General features: G+C 38.9%; 1 protein-coding gene across 1 annotated transcript in view; it reads right to left on the bottom strand.

The window, feature by feature from the left end:
• The window catches only part of LOC139538341 (G-protein coupled receptor 39-like), a 31,199-nt gene that overhangs the window by 12,696 nt on the left and 1,967 nt on the right, over window positions 1–16,536 (bottom strand). The gene's annotated exons all lie outside the window — the stretch shown is intronic.

Below are 16,536 nucleotides of genomic sequence, written 5' to 3' on the forward strand. Positions count from 1 at the left end.
ACAATTGAAACATGGATTGTGTGTGTGTATAATTCAGAGGGTGAATGGGCCAGACAAACATTTAAGTGCCTTTGAACGGGGTATGGTAGTAGGTGCGGGGAATGATAACTCTGCTGGGTTTTTCATGCTCAACAGTTTCTTGTGTATATCAAGAATGGTCCACCACCCAAAGGAAATACAACCAACTTGACACAACTGTGAGAAGCATTGGAGTCAACATGGGCCAGCATCCCTGTGAAACGCTTTCGACACTTTGTGGATTCCATGCCCCGACGAATTGAGGCTGTTTTGAGGGCAAAAGGGGGGAAGGGGTGCAACTCAATATTATAAAGGTGTTCCTAATGTTTGGTATGTTCAGTGTACAGTGCATTCGGAAAGTATTCAGACCCCTTGACTTGGTCCACATTTTGTTATGTTACAGCCTGATTATAAAATGGATTGAATTATTTCCCCTCTCATCAATCTACACAACCAAACCCATAATGACAAAGTAAAAACAGGTTTTTAGAAATTTCGGCAAATGTATCAAAAAATCAATAAAATGAAATATCACATTTACATAAGTATTCAGACCATTTACTCAGTACTTTGCGATTACAGCCTTGAGTCTTCTTGGGTGTGACGCTACAAGCTTGGCACACCTGTATTTGAAGAGTTTCTCCCATTCTTCTCTATAGATCCTCTCAAGCTCTGTCAGGTTGGATGGGGAGCGTCGCTGCACAGTTATTTTTAAGTCTGTCCAGAGATGTTCAATTGCGTTCAAGTCTGGGCCTCTGGCTGGGCCATTCAAGGACATTGAGACTTGTCAAAAATGACCTCGAGTGGGGGTTTTATTGCTCAATCTAATTCGTGCTGAACAGACTTAAAACGTGTGCACTTAAACAGATACACTTAAACAGCTGCAAATGATCAAGTTATGAAAGTGTTAACAAAAAAATGTAAACAAAATTTCGATAGCAAATGGAGCATATGGCATTAATAAAAGCTCAATCAGACCTCCATGACAACAAAATCATAAACAACAGAGTAGGGCAGGCCAATAAGTCCTTTGCTGACTAAATTCACTCCATGGTAGTCAGCGTATAAGTCCTTTGTTTTTTGGGTTATGTTCAGATAAAACAATTTGGATAATCTATAATTACATATTTTCCCTATCCTATTTTTGAAGATCAAGGGGTATTCAATGACTTAGAATGATGGAAATCTCACAGACTTTGTTTTTTTATGTATTATGTATTTTTAATCATATTATTTATCTGTAGTACAAGCAATGGGTTAGAAAAAGTAATGCAACCTCCATTTAGGGCCAGTTATGAAACTCTAACATTGATTTGTCCAGCAATAGATGTCGTTCAATTACATTTTACATTTACATTTTAGTCATTTAGCAGACGCTCTTATCCAGAGCAACTTACAGTAGAGTGCATACATTTTATTACATTTTTACATACTGAGACAAGGATATCCCTACCGGCCAAGAGCAGACGCTCTTATCCAGAGCGACTTACTGTAGAGTGCATACATTTTATTACATTATTATTATTATTATATTTTTATATATATATATATATTTTTTTTTTTACATACTGAGACAAGGATATCCCTACCGGCCAAACCCTCCCTACCGGCCAAACCCTCCCTAACCCGGACGACGCTATGCCAATTGTGCATCGCCCCACGGATCTCCCGGTTGCGGCCGGCTGCGACAGAGCCTGGGCGCGAACCCAGCCCAGCCTGGGCGCGAACCCAGAGACTCTGGTGGCGCAGCTAGCACTGCGATGCAGTGCCCTAGACCACTGCGCCACCCGGGAGAGCTAATTGATATTACTATCAATTAGTAATATATCTGATTTGTCTTCTTCTAAAGGATCTTAAAGGGAGAGTAATCTAAAAGTAAAGTAATCAGATTACGTTACTGAGTTTGGATAATCCCAAAATTACGTAACTGATTACAATGTTGGACAAGTAACTAGTAACTGTGAGGAATTACATTTAGAAAGTAACCTACCCAACCCTGCACACCAGAGGGTGGTGGGAGGAGCTATAGGAGGACAGGCTCATTGTAATGGTTGGAATGGAACAAATGGAACGGAGTCAAACGTGGTTTCATGCCATTCCAGGCATTACAATGAGTCCATCCTCCTACAGCTCCTCCCACCAGCCCCCTCTGCTGCACACACAGGCACACACACACACGACACCACAGAGCCCCGTAAATATGGACAATATGCCAAGCTACTAATTAGAAAACAATTAAAGCTGATTATTCAACCAATTCATTCCATGTCTCTTCTGTAATTGGAATCTCTGATTGAGCCTTTGGTTTCTATTGTGTGGCCAGACATCGCTCTGTGGTGGTTATACCACTATTGTTACGTACTGCAAACAAGTTATAAAACCTGTAAGCAAATGTGAGGTGTAGAGATGCATGCAAATAACGGTTTGTGTTTAGGCCCTAAAGTTTGTAAGTGCTTGAGTATCACAGTGTAATAAAAAGCATAATATGATATAAAACAGCAAACTCACAGTGTGTGTGTGTGTGTGTGTGTGTGTGTGTGTGTGTGTGTGTGTGTGTGTGTGTGTGTGTGTGTGTGTGTGTGTGTGTGTGTGTGTGTGTGTGTGTGTGTGTGTGTGTGTGTGTGTGTGTGTGTGTGTGTGTGTGTGTGTGTGTGTGTGTGTGTGAGTGTGTATGTGTGCGTGCCTGCCTGTGTGGGGAAGATAATACGTCTTCATTATATCTAAGTCCATGGATCCAGTAAGGACACTTATAAGCCTGGGAAAATCTCCAGTCTTTTTCAAGTCTGTCAGTCACAAATGTACTGGCTGCCCTAGCTACCGCGTGTGAGCAAATTCATTTGCTAGCTAATAGAATATCCTCTGTCGTTAAGCCACTCGAGCAACTTCATTCATTCCGAAGAGGATATTAGTGCAATGATACTGGACTGCAACGTCCAGAGGCAAACAGAGTTTCTACATTTGCTTTGGCCATGTCCAAAATCTGTCTTGCCTACTACTTACTAAAACGGCATACTGTGCTGTGTAGTAATCGTGATTCATATGATTTAGAATGTAATGCTTAGCCAAAAAACAACAGCTAGCAACAAATGTCAACATGCTACGGTCATCCATACTGATCATTTGTATCTAGTGCACAATTTAATTGATTCCCGCCATTCGTTCGTTTTGGGAACCCGTCCCCTTCTCTGATTATCAGCTGTTTTTAAACATATGTGGGTCGGGAAAGATGATTCTCTTATTTTATAGTGTGCAGCGAATTTTACTTGATGAATAGCCGAAATGAGTATGACATCCTGGCATTTAAATCATACTACATTTTTCAAATTTCACGCTACAAAACGTTCTATTTTTTGCATACCCAAAATGCCTACTATTCAGAACGAAAGTACTGGTATTTGGACACGGCCTGTGTGATTTCTTCGGAAGAATCACTAGGCATTGGAAAATGTCAGAATCGGATCTGAAAAGACTGGTAGTGCCATGTCATAAAAGATAATGTCATACCACATTAAATAGTGTTTTTAGTCCAGCTTACAACTGGCATAGTAGGCAGGGTGTGACTACATAAAAGGTATAATGACAATACTGTCTCATTACAACGCCACAAAGCTGTTTGTCAAGTTGCCTCAAGCCAATGTGGATTCGGTGGTGCAGCTATATAAAGAAGGGGTACCGGTCGTATCTGTGTCATAGGACCACCAATCACTGCTACTGGCAGGACACTGACACTAACTACCTCACACCTCCAAATGAACAGAGAGGAGTATCGCTCGGTTTTAATCATGCTAATGCTGTAGAGGGAACCTGGGCCCTGGCTTCCATTGGTTTTACCCTGATTAAAACAGGAGGCCCATAACAATGCTTTATGGAAAACAATGACTGCGGTCCAGAGCAAAAAAAAGAATGCCTCCCTTGCTCCATCCATTCATCTCTCAATATGACTCATACTGATCCTCAAGGCATTTTACAGCTGAGTAGCAATAAGGAACAGATTCTTATTTCCAGGTCATTTCACAGTCACAGCCTGAAGGCGGAAGGGATGGCAGGAGCGAGAGAAGGAAAGAAATAAAGAGTGGATAAAAGGTGTTTGTAAGTTTTCGGACATCTTGCTAGACGCTTCTGATATGCCAATTGGGAAGCTAAAGGCATACAACACACCTTTTGTCTGTTTAAAGCTTTGACTTCCAGAAGTGCTCTGGTTGGTATGATAAATCTCAACGATAAAGCTCTAGAACTAATTGAATGCCAACAGACAAAGTAGCAAACACTGCTCAATGCTAAGCTACTAACACTGTGTTCCATGATGCAGAAAATTAGACTAGACTGTTGCATGACTGGAGCTTGCCATCTGCCTCTCTTGACCATATGGATGTGTTTAGTCTCTATTATTTACTCCTTCATATCTGACTAGACGAGATTGATATTCTCAAAAATCTACCCACAAAGGAAAAGGGTTGAATCATCTCTAGGAAAAACACAGCAGGTATACAGGAACCTCCGGTAAAAGAGAATATTAACATATAAGTTAATATTTTAACAAGTAATACTTTTTTTCTCAAAAAGATAGGGGTCAAAATTATTGATACCCCATATTTCAATACCTTTCAATTCCTTACCATGCTTGGATAACGGCCCTGAGCGTTTTTCTCAAACGAGTTGGAGAACACATTGGGAGGGATTTTAGACCATTCCTCCATACAGAACCCTTCCAGATCCTTGATATCCTTTGTCTGCGCTTATGGACTGCCCTCTTCATTTCAAACCACAGGTTTTCAGTGGGTTTCAAGTCCGGATACTGAGAGGGCCAATTATCCATTTCTTTGTGGATTTTGATTTGTGCTTGGAGTTATTGTTTTGCTGGAATAACCAGTTATTCTGAAACCAAGTTTCAGCTTCCTGGCAGAGGTAGGGTTGCAAAGGAAGGGTATATTACTGGAAATTGTATACGTTTATAAGTAAACTACGAGAATGTTGGTAACTTTCAAGGAATATATAGAATTTTATTAGAGGACATCTAGTGGCCTTTTTAGGTACTTCAGAATTTCACTGGTGTCTGTAATTATCTCTGGCCCTCTGTGTGACCTTATCACATGTACAATATATACAGCACCAGTCAAAAGTTTGGACACACCTACTCATTCAAGGGTTTTTCTTTATTTTTACTATTTTCTACATTGTAGAATAATAGTGAAGACATCAAAAGTATGAAATAACACATATGGAATCATGTAGTAACCAAAAAAGTGTTAAACAAATGTTATATTTGAGATTCTTCAAAGCAGCCACCCTTTTCCTTGATGACAGCTTTGCACACTCTTGGCATTCTCTCAACCAGCTGGAATGCATTTCAATTGACAGGTGTGCCTTATTAAAAGTTAATTTGTGGAATTTCTTTCCTTCTTAATGTGTTTGAGCCAATCAGTTGTGTTGTGAGAAGGTAAGTGTAGTATACAGAATATAGCCCTATTTGGTAAAAGACCAAATCCATGTTATGGAAAGAACAGCTCAAATAAGCAAAGAGAAACGACAGTCCATCATTACTTTAAGACATGAAGGTCAGTCAATCCAGATGAATTGTTTTATTTAATTTATTTAGCCTTTATTTAACCAGGAAGGGCACATTGAGATTTAAAATATATTTTTCAAGAGCTTCCTGGCCAAGATAGGCAGCACCAAGTCATTACACAATTACAATTATTGTTATTTATCTTCTTGCTCTTTTGCACCCAAGTATCTCTACTTGCACATCATCATCTGCACATCTATCACTCCAGTCTTAATTCTAAATTGTAATTATTTTGCCTCTATGGCCTATTTATTGCCTTACCTCCCTACTCTCCTACATTTGCACACACTGTACATAGATTTTGTTCTATTGTGTTATTGACTGTACGTTTGTTTATGTGCAACTCTGTGTTGTTGTTTTTGTCGCACTGCTTTGCTTTATCTTGGCCAGGTCACAGTTGTAAATGAGAACTTGTTCTCAACTGGCCTACCTGGTTAAATAAAGGGTAAATAAAATAAATAAAAATAAACAGACAGACAACATGAAAAACTACAAGTAATCTAGTAAAAAACATAGAAATCACAGGAGTATAACGAAATACGTAAACAACCATTTAAAAACATTGTCAGGTCAAGGAATCAGCCTCAAAATCCTTCATCAATGATTTAAAAACAGCAATCGGGACAAGTTCATCCAGTTTAAAACTATTTTGTAAGGCGTTCCAAATTCAGTTCGGACATTTGAAACAGTTAGCAGGGTAAAGTCCTGCGAACGAAGACAATACCCACCACATTTGTGAAGTATAAAAATGCACAAGTAAAATGGTAATAAACCAAATATGGCTTTGTAAATAAAATGATGTCAGTGACTGAGCCTACGAGGTAGCCAACCCTGGTATATAAAGTGCAGTGGTGCGTAAGGGTTTTGCCGTTTAAAATAGGTCTCAATGCTCCATGGTAAAAGGTGTAAATTGATCTCAAACACTGAGCGGAAACGTTCATATATAATATGACCATAGTCTACAATAGGTATAAATGTACCTAATACTAGCCTCCTTCTGACTTCAAAAGAAAAACAGGCCTTATTTTTCAAAAACACACCTTACTCTTCAAGTGCAGTTGCAAAAACCATTAAGCTCAATGATGAAACTAGCTCTCATGAGGACCACCACAGGAAAGGAAGACCCAGAGTTACTTTTGCTGCAGAGGATAAGTTCATTAGAGTTACCAGCTTCAGAAATCGCAGCCCAAATAAATGCTTCACAGAGTTCAGGTAACAGACACATCTCAACATGGTCAAATTGCTGCAAAGAAACCACTACTCAAGGGTGTGCAAAGCTGTCATCAAGGCAAAAGGGGCTTTAGAGAATCTCAAATATATAATATATTTTGATTTGTTTAACAGTTTTTTTATGTGTTATTTCATAGTTTTGATGTCTTCGCTATTATTCTACAATGTAGAAAATAGTAAAAATAAAGAAAAACCCTTGAATGAGTAGGTGTGTCCAAACTTTTTACTGGTACTGTAAATCAAAACACAATAATGTTGAAGTAAAGACCCCTGCCAACTAATATCTACACATTTAGTTTTGGAAAAATGATTTGCCTTAGAAACATTGCCATGTTATTCCGCTACCAAAAACCCACATATTTTTAAACATATCTGAAAGTGACTAGGCAACAAAATAGATAATAATTGTACTGTACTGTACATATCTACTTCCCTGTACTATACTCTACTCTAAGATTTGGTCTTGTGGTCTTGTTTGGGGGCTGAACTCATTAAAATAATTGCCAGTGTGTTGAACAATACCCAAATATGCAACGTGTGATATTGCATATTTCTACCTTTGTGTACCTATTCAGGATACATCACCATGAAGAGAATGACATTCATATCCATAATTATGCATTTCTGTATAGTACAGATCAGGGACCCATGATGTAATTCCGTTACCTTAATTCTGTTACCGGTTGTAAATCCACTTTGCCTACTGTAGTTCAATAACCAAAATAAATGTTTTCTAACTTAAGGTGTCATGTCATCGCTGACACCTCATTCTTTCTGCAGACATCTTTGAATCCTAATTCGGAGCAGATATTTAACAGAGTTTTAAGAAAACGTGCTTGCATAAAAAACTGAGGGAGATTTTAACGTAATTCTGTTACCAAATTTGCATCTGCACAGTTCTTCCAGTACATGTGTTTTTGTGACATTTTCTGTGTAAATTGTTCAAGGTAGTCCTTGTACATAGGGTTGTATGGTTTGTTAAACTTTGAAATCATTGGGTTGTAGTTTAGTATACATTTTAAATGGAAAAATCTGAGTCAGAGTGTAATTTTGTTACCGTGGAATTGCCCTCTACTATAAAAATAATGTTGAAGCCACCAACTGAGAGAAAGGAATCAAACCAACCACTCTGTATGTCTATGCCTCAAAGCACTTACAGCTTTCACCACTCCACATCTCTATCTGACCAGTGTGAGATAATACACAGAAAGAGAATGTTCACATCAGGGCACGTGTCAAAGGCTAAATGCGGCAAAACAACATTTCTGTTCGTTTCAGATATGCAAAGCTGCCTGTGACTGACAAAAAATATCTAAAGCAATTAACCTTGTGTCCTAGCTGTGATTTGTGGGCAACTTAACGAGGTGGCACACTGCTTTTAATTACTCTCCAAAGTCACAGTCGGCTCGAGATTAAAAGTTATTTTGGAGGTAAAGTGGCACAGTGACAGGGGCGTGACTCGCCCTTTCAGAGATAATTGACAACGGCAATCACCACAGCCAGGTTTTTTTTCAGTGAGCTCGTCGAATAACCACTTACAGATACATTGTGACTACTCTCACCATCTGAGCTCTTATATAGGCCTTGCCTATACAGTACACTGAGTGTATAAAACATTAAGAACACCTGCCCTTTCCATGACATAGACTGACCAGGTGAAAGCTATGATCCCTTATTGATGTCACTTGTTAAATCCACTTCAATCAGTGTAGATGAAGGGAAGGCAAGACAAAATATTTCAGCAACTCAATATTAGGAAGGTGTTCTTAAAGGTTTGTACACTCAGTGTATACTGTAGGTTCACTACTATCATCCCAAAGGCATTTAACCATATTGGACCAGCAGTAAGCAAGTTTTCCTACGAGATGGGAGAACTGCATTCCAAACCTGCATGCAGCATTGCGCTTTTGCCATTCACTACAATATTGTCATGTCAGCTTGATTAACTTTAGTTGAAATCCTAGCAGAGAAATACACTATGATACATAAAGCTCAAACCTATTTAAATGTGTAAGTCTCCTGTAGAAGGATGTCGCTTTGAGTTATAAAAAAAAAAATCTACGCAAGCACAAAGTTGGCCCTAAACTCAATAACACTCAATAACACATTGGAAAATGGTGCAATGCATCTCTGAATGTATTGCTGCTGCACTTCCTGTCTCTCAATATTAAGCAGTTATGAATTTTATAGTAGCTGAGAGTGATATGATAATTTTACGATGCTGAGGGGAGCGAGGAAGAGCCAGGTGAAGTAGATTGATTCAAATAAGCCGAAGGCAATGGCACCCATTTTTTACCCATGGCCATCATTTGCACTGAGGGTCTGTGCAGTGGCTCTTGTAATATTCCAATTTCTTAATATTGCTAAGTTGCACTTAAGCTGTAAATCAAATGTAATTTCAGCAAAACTTGTTGGATTCAGTATCTTTCTAATTAGCTTTGCATAATTTGATTGTTTTGTACTTTGATTCATGGGGAAGAAAGGTACAGATTAAGGTTATTGTAGGCCTATGTATCACCCATTTGAAATTAAACAAATTACTATATACTGTTATCAACTAATATACAGTACATAGGGCTGTATATATGCCTACATCTTAGTAAAGTAGGCCTAGAAAAAGACATTAATAAAGACCTAATGATAAGATTCACACAAATACATAACTACACATGCATAGACAATTTATATTTTTCAATTGAAGTTTATTATAGGGAGTTGATTATATCTATTATATCTTCTGGTTAAAAGCAGTCGAGATTGACTAATGTATTATGTTAGTTTATAGGAGCAGAGTAAAGCAAGTCCCTCAACCGCTCAACACAAAACACAGTGATACAGCACAAAAAAGCATTCTGAATAATTGATGTGTTTACAACGTAAGAGACAAGGATCAACATCTTTGCACAAGGCAAATTGACACGCAAAAAAGTCCAACAAATTCTACTCAAGAATAGAAACTCGGAAGCTTTTTCCCGTGCATGAGCTTGACAGAGTATATACAGTAAATTATTTAGCGTATTAGTGGAGAATACTAATGGAAAACGGTTTTGCTCCGGTGCTGTAAATCAAATATACTGAAAACACAACACACTTTAGGGGGAATACATGGTCATGACTTTGCAATTATGGCCTATGACTTTTTTTGTGTGTGTGTGTGTGTATTTTTACAGTTTTCTTGCTATTTAAGAGTTAGGCTAACATTAACCCCATTAACCATTTGCAACATATAGCCAGGTAAAGAAACAATGGAACAGAAACAGTGCCCTTCCATGCATTCATTTCAAGGTATGGAACTATACAACTGAACTACAGTATCACTGTAAAAACTTGCTGAAAAGTGGCATAAAATCCTTTTCTAATTTGGTTAAGTGGGGTTTTGCATATTCTTGACTCAATTTGTTTGTCACACATAGCTGTGATTTGCCTGCTGTTCTCTCTCAAGTGGGGGATATTAGTCTGATTGTGTGTCTGTTGTAATCTGAATGAGAACAGCTGTTCATCTCTGATCTCCACTTGAGACACTCGTGGTGCTTTTCGAACAATCTCAGAATTCATCAGTCCTAACAAACACTGAGGTTTTGTTCAAAGATTAGCTTTCCTGTGAAGCTGATCAGACAGCAATTCATGCAACATACTGTAGGCTACAATAATTGAGTGTATACTACTGGAATTTAATTTATACTCATAAAATACCATTCTCTTAAAAGTGAAGCAGTACAATTAGACTTGCTAGATTAATCCAAAGTAAACATGCACAATCTAAGACGACTCCAAAATAAATTTTTTACCAGGACTACACCGAACTCATTGACAAAGTGAGTTGTGTCAAAGAAGCATGACGAATGTATAGATCATCACTTAAAATAGGTTCCAGGTCATTTCTCCCCCCATGTACATCCAACATACTCGTCAGGAGTATGAGTCCAAGAATTTGCCAGAGAGTCAGAGGGGCGATTTGCTTAAGGGACGAGGCTGGAGGCAAAGGCAGTGACCCACGGTAACAGATGAAGAAGACAAAGGGGGCATCATAAAACTGAGGTACCATGCAGGGGAAGAGCAGAATCACTGGCCTCCTCATCACAGCTACAGTATCTGTGGACTGGCCTCCGGTCTGGTGAGAGAGCTCTTCAACGTCAACACCCTGATGAACTGCACACCTAGTCATACATTCTACAGCGAGAGCACTGCACTGGCTTCCATCGAAGATGTAGCAGGTTTGGATGGACATTTGGATTTGTAATTCATAGTTAGCTGCTATGACTTAAGACAATAGCAGATTGAGAGAATATTCTTACTCATCCTTTTCATTATTGGCTAATTGTATATTAAATGCATAACAATCATTTTGACTGTAAAAACAAGAAATGTATCATTATGTAAATACATTTGTATGACATAGTTGATATAGTTTAGTATAAATAATGCTATCAGGGATATCATTATTTATATGTAGGGATGCAAAAGGGATGACAAGTTTGGTCATTTATAATTGAATATTTATTTTAATATGTATTCATATTTTTTTCATGATCTTTATATTTGTGTTAATGTTGTCCATGTGTGCCTTGTACATAGACCATGTGGTTCAGGAGAAAAAAGCCTAAATAATGAAAACAATGGCTTATTTTGCTATTAACTCTGTAACTCTTCCAACTATTAACTTCTTTCACAACTGCCACCAGTTCGGCCCCAAAACATATACAACAAAGATTATGTTGACATAGTAAAATAAAGTTGTGGAAAGTTGATGGGTTAAATTTAGGATAATGTTTTACAGCCTTGTGATTATTATTTATTATTACTAATAATATATTATTTTACATCTTATGGAAACTTCATGTAGTGCATCCAAATTCTGATATATTTGCCTATTAACTTATGATTGGTTTATTATACTTAAAATAAATTAAAGCTGGCGTCAATTTTATATTGTCACCCTTGTCTGTGTAGTAACTTACTTATAAGCAATATTATCTCTACTAACACTGATAATATACTGAACAAAAATATAAACGCAACATGTAAAGTGTTGGTCCCATTTTTCATGAGCTGAAATAAAAGATCCCAGAAATTTTCCATATTCAAAAAAAGCTTATTTCTCTCAAATGTTGTGCATACATTTGTTTACATCCCTGTTAGTGAAGTAAACAAGATAATCCATCCACCTGACAGGTGTGGCATATAAAGAAGCTGATTAAACAGCATGATCATTACACAGGTGCACTTTTTGCTGGGGACAGTTAAAAGCCACTCTAAAATGTGCAGTTTTGTCACACAACACAATGCCACAGATGTCTCAAGTTTTGAGGGAGCATACAATTGGCATGCTGACTGCAGGAATGTCCACCAGAGCTGTTGCCAGAGAATTTAATGGTAATTTCTTTACCATAAGCTGCCTCCAACGTCGTTTTATAGAATTTGGCAGTACGTCCAACCGGCCTCAAACCGCAGACCACTCGTAACCACCAATGCATAGGACCTCCTGCGGGATCATCTGAGACCAGCCATCCGGACAGCTGATGAAACTGCGAATCCCGGTTTCAACTGTACTGGGCAGTATGGTGTTGTGTGGGCGAGCAGTTTGCTGATGTCAAAGTTGTGAACAGAGCGCCCTATGGTGGTGGTGGGGTTATGGTAAGGGCAGGCATAAGCAATGGACAACGAACACAATTACATTTTATCGATGGCAATGTGAATGCACAGAGATGTTTCAGCATGAAAATGCACAGCCCCATGTCGCAAGGATCTGTACACAATTCCTGGAATCTAAAAATGTCCCAGTTCTTCCATGGCCTGCATACTCACCAAACATGTCACCCATTAAGCATGTTTGGGATGCTCTGGATTGACATGTATGACAGCGTATTCCAGTTCCTGCCAATATCCAGCAACTTCGCACAGCCATTGACGAGGAGTGGGACAACATTCCACGGGCCACAATCAACAGCTTGATCAACTCTACGCAAAGGAGATGTTATTCGCTGCATGAGGCAAATGCTGGTCACACCAGATACGGACTGGTTTTCTGATCAACGTCTCTACTTTCTTTAAGGTATCTGTGACCAACAGATGCATATCTGTATTCACAGTCATGTGAAATCCATAGATTAGGGCCTAATGAATTTATATCAATTGACTGATTTCCTTATATGAACTGTAACTCAGTAAAAACGTTGAAATTGTTGTATGTTGCGTTTATATTTTTGTTCAGTGTAGTAAGATACCGGTAAGAAAACCCCAACCTGATTCAAAAGGTCGTTATCAATAAAAAAGTCACAATAGCGTTCGATTTGGCTGCTGGGGGGCAAGGAGACCCCCAACTCCATTAAAACCATTGACAACTATGTGCCATTTTCAAGGGATTGTTAAATAAACCGCAGAACTATTTGGTTTTAATATCATCACCTCTTGAAGAGAATAGTCAGAAGTACACATTCCCGATTAAAAAATGAAAATGATAAAATGAATAATATAATAATAATAAAATATACTATTATATATTGCGTAATGCATGTGATATGTGCACATATGAGTGAGCTTGGGGGAAGCTGCTAATAAATGTATATTTTTTTGCTGCATTAGCTGTACAAGTTTAGGATAAGGTTTCAGTAGAGGATGCAACTCATAAAACCAATGTGCTACTGTACTGTACATCAATGTGTCTTGTGTTAATACAGTAAAAGCACAAGCGTTTGATACTACAGAATCTTGTTACAGGTAAAGTGGCTAGAAATGGTAGCATTGCACCCTCTACTCAAATCAGCAGGCTGGTTGCATTAGTTATTCTCTCACATTAGCCTAGCTCGTGAGAAACACTGTTGTAGACTGGCTGAGGAATTCTTTCTTCCCCAACTTACTGGGAGGCTGATAAATGACTGAAGCTACTGGCTAAATTGCAGTCAAGCTAATGGAACATTATGTAGTCGAGCCCTTTCTAATGAAAAGGGGGAGCAGATGGTACAAATCCTGACAGGATAAATCATCCCACACAATAAAGACTAGATGAGACAATGAGGGTTTTATGAACATCCCCATAGCAAATTTGGGCGGAAGCCCAGACTAGAATTTTACCCAAGACCAGCAACCATCAACCAGGGACTGTTTTACAGTCTTTCCCAAAATGGCACTTGCTCCATGACACTGTTTATTTATTTTGACCATAGACTGGTACATAAGCTAACTACATTCTGAGTGGAATACAAACTCAAGGATGCTGTTGCAATACTAGCTGCTGAATACAACCGCACCGCTCTGAAAACAAATGCACAGTGAGACCTGTCACTTGTCAAGAGGCAGCAGACCAGCTAGGCGCTGAAATCTATACCTTGCAATCAGTTGAAACACAGCTCTTCAGGCACCACTCAATGAGCTGTTATACCTTCAAGTAGTGATCACTGGGCTAGTAGTGGAATGGAAGCCGAGATAGCACCACCAATTGTGGAGATTGCTGTCGCCTGAAAGGGCTGTGATGGGATTTAGGAATGGAGAAGCCTTAGGAAAAACAGGTACAAGGTAACTAAAGAGAATACTAATTTCTAATGTGAATACAATGATGATTTAGCATGGCTGGTTTACAAGCTTACATAATATGGTTAGCTTGGATGCTACTGTAGGCATAGGCTAAATTTGATTTCTTAGAATATTGGACATCCTGCAAACAGATTTAGTTGAATCATTTATAATAGATGACTGGACAAATATGTTGACACACCGAAATGCAAAATATGCAAGGATATGTTTTCTGCATTTTAAATATTAATATTTCCACTCTGAATGGGTCGAATAGGTGGTTGAGAAGAGTAGAGAGCCGTTATGAGGAGATATGAGGTTAACAATTCTCCGTCTACATTATCAAGTGCCAAATTGAAGTAAATCTGCCCATTTTCATTTAGATTACACAGCAAGTACCCCCATAGAGAACTACTGAACCTGTCATTTCCTACATTATGTTCACATTGGCTTCCGATTCTTTTTGCCATGCGGTAATATTTGCTGTTGAGATAAACTATTGCCTGCAAACCCTGTAACCAATTTAGAGCAAACACTTAAGTACATGCTGATTTGACTACACGCAGCCGCACATATTAATCCTATAGACATTGTTAACCTCTACGGGATTGGTGTCCTTTCAAATGGTATCAAGAATATGCATATCCTTGCTTCAGGGCCTGAGCTACAGGCAGTTAGATTTGGGTATTGCATTTTAGGCGAAAATTGAAAAAAAGGGTTGAATCCTGAAGAGGTTGGATTTGTGAACAAATGTATACAAGGCTACCTGCTTCCAATACCCGAGTACTTTACAACAATTCAACACAAGGAAATACAATAATACAGTCCAGAAAAAATTAAGAAATAACTTTGAATACTAAATGTTGTGTAGTATTTTCAGTGCATTCGGAAATAATTCAGATCCCTTGACTTTTTCCACATTTTGCTATGTTACAGCCTTATTCTAAAATTGATTAAATTACTTTCTTTCCTCTTCAATCTACACATGATACCCCATTCAGATCCCTTGACTTTTTCCACATTTTGTTACAAAGCAAAAACACGTTTTTAGAATTTTTTGCAAATTGATTAAACCCTAAAAAACTGAAATACCTAATTTACAGAAGTATTCAGACCCTTTGCTATGAAACTCGAATTTGAGCTCAGGTGCATCCTGATCATCATTGATATGTTTCTACAACTTGATTGGAGTCCACCTGTGGTAAATTCAATTGATTGGACATGATTTGGAAAGGCTCACACCTGTCTATATAAGGTCCCACAGTTGACAGTGCATGTCAAGACAAAAACCAAGCCATGAGGTCGAAGGAGATGTCTGTCGAGGCATAGATTTGGGAAAGGGTACCAAAACATTTCTGCAGCATTGAAGGTCCCCAAGAACACAGTGGTCTCCATCATTCTTAAATGGAAGAAGTTTGGAACCAAGAAGACTCTTCCTAGAGCTGGCCGCCCGAGTTCCTCGTTGGAGATGGGAGAACCTTCCAGAAGGACAACCATCTCTGCAGCACTCCACCAATCATGCCTTTATGATAGAGTGGCCAGATGGAAGCCCCTCCTCAGTAAAAGACACACAACAGCCTGCTTGGAGTTTGCCAAAAGGCACCTAAAGGACTCTCAGACCATGAAAAACAAGATTCTCTGGCCTGATGAAACCAAGATTGTTCTCTTTGGCCTGAACACCATCCCCACAGTGAAGCATGGAGGTGGCAGCATCATGCTGCGGGGATGTTTTTCATCGGCGGGGACTGGGAGACTAGTCATGATTGAGGGAAAGATGAACGGAGCAAAGTACATAGAAATCCTTTATGAAAACCTGCTCCAGAGCACTCAGGACCTCAGACTGGGGCAAAGGTTCACCTTCCAACAGGACAACAACCATAAGCATACAGCCAAGACAATGCAGGACTGGCTTCGGGACAAATCTCTTAATGTCCTTAAGTGGCCCAGCCAGAGCCCGGACTTGAACCCGATCCAACATCTCTGGAGAGACCTGAAAATAGCTGTGCAGCGACGCTCCCCATCCAACCTGACAGAGCTTGAGAGGATCTGCAGAGAAAAATGGGAGAAACTCCCCAAATACAGGTGTGCCAAGCTTGTAGTTTCATACCCAAGAAGACTCGAGGCTGTAATTGCTGCTAAAGGTGCTTCAACGAAGTACTGAGTATAGGGTCTGAATAGTAATGTAAATGTAATATTTCAGTTAGTTATTTTTA

The sequence above is a fragment of the Salvelinus alpinus genome, chromosome 14, assembly GCF_045679555.1.
Source record: "Salvelinus alpinus chromosome 14, SLU_Salpinus.1, whole genome shotgun sequence".
NCBI lineage: Eukaryota > Metazoa > Chordata > Actinopteri > Salmoniformes > Salmonidae > Salvelinus > Salvelinus alpinus.